Genomic DNA, 6057 nt, shown 5'->3' with positions numbered 1-6057 from the left:
CTTTATTGAGACCCTATTTTGCACTAGTCACCTTCTAGGTATTACATATACAGCAAAGCACAAATTACACAAGAATTCTTTGTGCTCACTGCACTTGCATTCCAGGGGAAAGGCAAACAATAAGCATAATGAGTAATTCAAGTACAGTGTGTTACAAAGTAATGAGTGCTATAGAAATAACACAAAGAAAGGAGCAGCAAGGCAAGGGAGCTGGGCTTGTATGTGTGTAATTTCAAATAGAAGTGACTTGACTGCTCTTTTCTGAATGATCTCTCAGTTACAGTAAGTGAAAAAAGCAGGATGTAGAAGAATGTGACTAGTAGGCTGCCACTTGTATTTTTTAAGAATAAGTATGTGTGCTTTTATATGCACAGTCTGTCTGTGAAAGGAGCCCATAAATCATCAACATGGTTGCCTCCAGGCAGGAAAACTCATTGTCTGGGGAAAGATGCTTTTTCAAGTACACCTTTCACATCTTGAATTTTGCCCCTGTGCATCATTTTGTCAAATATTTTAACTAATTCTTTAAAATGAAGTTGTTTTATATAACCCAAAATAATCTATAGTAGTTAAATCAATGGTTTAGCAAATAATCTGTGAATATAAAATAAATCACCTAGATTTGGTATTTCCCTACCAGCATGCTAAAGTTTTAGTTATCCCAAGAAAAATAACTCTTAGAAGCAATTAACCTTTACAAACAGTCAAAATTATGCAGAAATAAACATATGTCTAATATTTTCATTCTTCTTGTCCTTTTCTTTTCCTCCTATGATCTGCTCATTGCTAATTCTGTTTGAAGGTGAACAGGACAGTGCATGAAGCTACACGCACTCTAACTTTTTTCTCCTCTTTAGCAATTGAAAATCCAACTAACCTTCCTTTACTGGCACCAAGCGTAGATTGGCTGGGCTGGAATTGCCTTTACCAATAACACCTGCAGTACTAACAGTGATCCGCTGTTGAATCGTAGCTCTTTCGGCAGCCTGATAAGTCAGCGGGTCTACCAGGAGACTGGGGTGACGCTGAGATGGCTTATCTTCACTTTCAGGATTACCAATAGAGTATCTCTGTTAATAACAGTGGCGTTTATCAAAACATTAACTCAACTTAAAAGTTTCTCCATCTCTTCAAGCTATTTTGAACATCTTGTTCTTTGATAACATCATAGCTAAGTGACCTCCTCTGGGGTCAGCAGGTGAGGCTTGGGTCACATCCAGATTTCGAATGGGGATGATCAGTTCATAGCCCTGCCAGTGGCCTGGGAATCTCCAACATTAGCACAGACTTTGTGACCTGGAGAATCAGAGAACTAGATAAAGAGGACGGGGACTTCTTGCCCATTTCCAATTCCCAGAAGTAGCTCCCCTCACCTGTAGTCAGGGATTTTTAAAAATATAACTATTTACTTATCTCACACACTCAACTCTTCCACTTTTACCTTCTCTTGAATTTCTAGTGAGAGTTTCTTTAGGGCATGTTTTATTTTTAAATTCTTTATTGTCATTCCTGACATCATCTCCTAGCCTAGTCTCCACTACTGTCAGTGTCTGGCATATTTTCCCATCAGGACTTTTTTTGGGTACAGGTGGGTGGCAAAATGTTGTTTGGTTTTGCTTCCTGCTGTGTGTTGGCAGGAATCCTAAAAATAGGTTAAAGCCAGGTCCATGGCCTGTGTTTCTTTACTGTGCCCCTTACAGTTTTACAGTTCAGGGGCATATGAGGTGAGTGGCTCAATGAGCCCACCTCCAGGCAAAGCAGGAAAGAAGTAGAAAAAGAAGTTTGCTGGGAGAAGAAATTAAATGTCAAGTCTACCAGGAAGTAGCTGAGAAGCTTCAGCCGCAGAGATTGATTATTTACCTACGTCACAGATATGCTACAAGAAAACTCAGGGAATTTTTGTTTCTCGTGTTCTTTTTCCAAACAACAAATGTCATCCCTTTGTGTGATGAAGGTACCTTAAGTAGGCAGTATGATTGGAGAACCAAGACTGATCAGGTGCCCTTCTCATCCTACCCAATCCCATTTTATCAGGCAGGACTATACAAAAAACAGACCATACAAACATGGACTCTCATAACTTAAAAGCCCGGGGTATAGAGCTCTCTTCAGGTATGGAGTTCCAACAGTTTCAGAAATCTGTCTCTTCCCATTTCTTTGCTCTCCTTTCCCTTGAAGTGGCTTCTTTCTCAGGTTCACTTTCTCCTCACAGCCACATTCCAGCAGCTCAACAGCCCTCTGGAAAGAGTGTGTGTTGTTCCTGGAAAGATTGCTATTGGCCCAGCTTAGGCTACATGTCATCACTGAGCCAATCACTGTGGACAAAGTTGTGTGCTTTGATTGGCCAGGCCTAAGTCATGGGTCTATTCCTGAAACCCCAGCAGTGCTGCCACTTCCACCTGGACCACAAGGATCGTGCAAGGGTGTTTCTCAAAGAAAAATAGCGCTATGATTACCAGAAAGGGAATGGATCCTGCAAGGCTAGGACTAGAGGAGGTCAGTGAAGCACCAACAGGGCAAAATTTAAAGAGGCACGCATTTTCTGATTCATGAAAGTTTGGTTTTGACAGTGAGCTTCTCCTCAAACTGTGTGCCCCTCACTCACCTCACCCTCCTCCTGGCCCTGGATGCTGGGCAAACAAAAAAAACAAAAACATTCATATACCCATGTTCAAAACTATGGCTCAGAGTACCTGAAATCCACACCTTTAGAGACTCATTTCTCTGAGTAGGCAGAGACATCTCTAGGGGTTCCCCAATTTCTTCCCCCCCCAAAATAGCTGCAGGGTAAATCTTTAGTCAGTGAAAGTTTCCCCAATACATGCTAGTTATAGGCTATCAAGTCAGTAACCTCCAGAGCCAGCACGTGTTAAAAGCCCCACCCCATAAAAATGTGTGGTGCACTGTGAGGGCCAAGGGGGCAAGACCTGGGACTGTACAGAAGAGGGTCCCTGGAGAGGAGGAAAATGACAGAAAAAAAGGAGATACAAGATGTTAAAGGCACACTTTTATCCAATCACTTAATAACACTTAATGAACACTGGCTCTAGGTCGATTTTCCTAAGTTCTACCATATGGAGAAATGAAAGTAGCAGGCTGGCAAGAGAGGATGTTGCCGGAAAGACTCAGGGCACAGTCCATGTGGAAATCTCTGAACACGACCTCTTTGATGGTGTGCAACATCTGGGAAGGCTTATCTGGAGTTCCAATGATAAGGCTTCAGGGAGGAGAGTGAATCCTGCCAAGGGGAAATCCTTGCTTATTCTGGAGGCTGGTGTCTTTGAAAGCTTAATTTTCCCCTACAGTAAAGGTTTAAGGGAAGACTGGGAAAGTTATGAATTGTGTGTCCCTCCTAGGACCAAGGGAAAAATCAATTCTTAAACCACAAGATAAATAAGTCAATTACCTCTTAAGTTTGGTACTAATAAAGACAACTTTTTTTCTATCTTTCATATTCCATTAATTTTAATCTTCCCTTTTTGGGACTCTAGTTGCCTTTGGCAAAGAAAAGAGCTTACATAACTGAAATATATCTGCCTCTAATAAAAATCAAGTTTAAAAATTTTTGTCCATCTTAAAAGTTCATAAAGAAATGATCCTGTTATTAGTTGGAGGCTGCATTTGGGAATATGATTTTCCATTCTGTCAACTCATAATGGATCCAAACACTACCCAGAAACCAGGGTAACCTGGTCCACAGACATCAGCTGTCTGCTTCTGGTGGCATATATGTCACCATGGTGTGAACGGTGGACGGCTAGATGCCAGCAACCTTACAACCTCATAACTCACTCCCCTGTTCATGGAGCAGCCTTCTACATAAAATGGCTTCCCCAGGATGTGCCTACTGGGAGAGCATGTGGTGGCCAGAATGCCTGGTGCCCTCAGCAACCATATTTCACAGTAACTATTTGCTTTATACTCCATTGATAACTAACAAATCGGCATTCTGGTTGTAAGTACCAGGTTCAGTGTGCTAAGAATCAAGTTTCTGTGCCCACAAGCCCTGCAGATGCTGGACCAGGGGCAAGTCACAGGAACTGTGTTGATCAACCGTGAGGCCTCTTAGAGACACAGCAGGAAGCCTTCTTTCCTAGTTACACCCCTTCTCTCACCCTGTGAGTCTTCAAACTGGGAAAATTAGATGCTATAAAAGCAATGAATACCTTCTTAAGTTCTTCCTTGTCCAAAGAATACTACCAGATGAACTTTTTGCAAAATATAATAATTGGCAGTAGATTTATTAATGAGTGCAAGAAATATTGAGTACCTTATTATATGCCAACTACTGTGCTAGGTGTGGTGGAGAATTCCAGGCTGAAAAAGGGTAGGGTATCAGTCCTCGAAGCTTGCAGAATAGGAGAGGAGATACACAATAACTTTCTTAAGAGACAAATTATTCTAACTTCTGTAGTAGAAGAATGAACTACACTGTATGGATAAAGAAAAGATTAATTGTAACAAGTGGCTCAGAGAAGACCTCTTGGAAGACATGGGATCTGAGCTGACTCCATGAGATGCTCTGGGGAGAGTTGCAATCCAGGCAAAAGGGGGTTTGGCTCAAAAGTGCAGGGAACAGGACCCCCACGTGGCTGAACATCCTGGGCCTTGGCAAGCATGCCATTAAGACCAGGTGACTGGGTAAGAGACAGACTGGGAAAACTCTGGGCTCTAGACCACAGAGCATGGGAGTGCAGGAGTGCTCTGTCCCACAGATTATCATGGTTAGTTAAATCTTAAACCACCATGGCTGTGTTTTTTGAGCTCTTCCTAAGTAGAAAGACTATCAGTCCAATATATATTATTGTGTATTACGGTATCATCATCCCTCTCTTTCACTTGGTTTGTTTCTTTTGAGCCATTTAATCTACCTAAATTAAGACCTCCAAATTCAAGATCATCCAGGCTATGAACCCCTCCCTGGAAAAAAAAAAAAAAGAAGAGGGTTTCCAGGCACAGGGGAAAGATATCACCTCCGAATCGACACTATGGCACAGGGGGAAATGCCTAGGTGCCTAAATCAGGTGGTGTTTTCTCAGCTCTTCAGAGCGGCCCCTCTGGCTCCTTAGGAAAGGGGTCCTCCTCAGCCTCTCCAAGCCTCAATCTGCCTGGGATGCACATATCCCAAGGGGTTTGGGGAAAACGCTTTAAAAACCCCGCGGGCCAGAGATCAGCAGCAACATCTGAAGCAATAGCGACAGTGACAGCACCGGAATTTCTGGTCTTTCCAGCTGCCCAGGATTCCCAGCTTGAACTCTTCCTGGAAACGCTTGCTTTCTTCACCGCTTCTCTTGCGCAATCTTGTGGGCCCCTCCCTCCGCTCTCCGGCTTCTTATACCACGAGAGCGGCGAACCGCAGCCACGAGCCTGAACGCCACACAGCGTCCCCTCTCGGCCCGGCACTCAGCGCGCCCCGCAGCAGCCACGCTGGACCACAGCTGCCTGGGAAACACCTCTCCCGCAGGTGGGTCACATTGCTGCTGGCCTTCGCCTTGTACCTTTCGCCACAGGGCTCCCCTCCCTTATCAGCTTCCGCCCACCTCGAACCCCTGCTTCCAGGACCCCACTCCGCAAACCTGCTCACCCTGGGAAGAAGGTGCAAGGCCACCCAAGTGTGTGGCCAGATGAGTTAAGCAATTCAACAAGTGGCTTGCTTCCTAGACTTTCATCCCCGGGGTGCAGACGAGACAGAAGGAGAACACTTGGAGGTTTGGATTCCTCTCTGTATCTTACTTCTGGATAAAGGCAATCTAGATCTGAGCCCGCTTCTTGACCAAGAGCTGAAAATGTGTCCTGAGATCTGCAACCGCTTCCATCCTTGATCTTGATTCCAATGTCCTTCTGCAGTTTAGTGATTAATTGCTTTTCCAGAGAAATATTTTTTGGAATGTAATTGTTTAGAGTAAATAAAGCCTTTGGTTCCCTGTTTGTCCAGAGGCAGCTGGAAGGTAGTTTTTCCCTCTGGATAGTAATTTAGAAACTTTCTTTAAAAGATGACTGGTGTAAGGGAAAGTGAATTGGATGGAGACTAGGGCACGGGTGGATTGGGGAATTCTA

The 6057-nt window shown here is 43.8% G+C and overlaps 1 protein-coding gene across 2 annotated transcripts in view; it reads left to right on the top strand.

The window, feature by feature from the left end:
• Positions 1 to 5335: 5335 nt before the first annotated feature.
• The window catches only part of STEAP4 (STEAP4 metalloreductase), a 20817-nt gene continuing 20095 nt past the window's right edge, over positions 5336 to 6057 (top strand). The window contains exon 1 of one of the 2 annotated variants that reach the window (XM_027102380.1): positions 5336 to 5464. The gene's annotated coding sequence lies outside the window, so the exon portion shown is untranslated. The remainder of the gene's footprint in view (positions 5465 to 6057) is intronic. The other variant, XM_027102381.1, reaches the window with a different exon arrangement.

This window comes from Aethalodelphis obliquidens, unplaced genomic scaffold (genome assembly GCF_003676395.1).
Source record: "Aethalodelphis obliquidens isolate GAN/ISIS:26980383/991018 unplaced genomic scaffold, ASM367639v1 scaffold5, whole genome shotgun sequence".
Lineage (NCBI taxonomy): Eukaryota > Metazoa > Chordata > Mammalia > Artiodactyla > Delphinidae > Aethalodelphis > Aethalodelphis obliquidens.
This window is presented reverse-complemented; position numbering and strand designations above follow the sequence as displayed.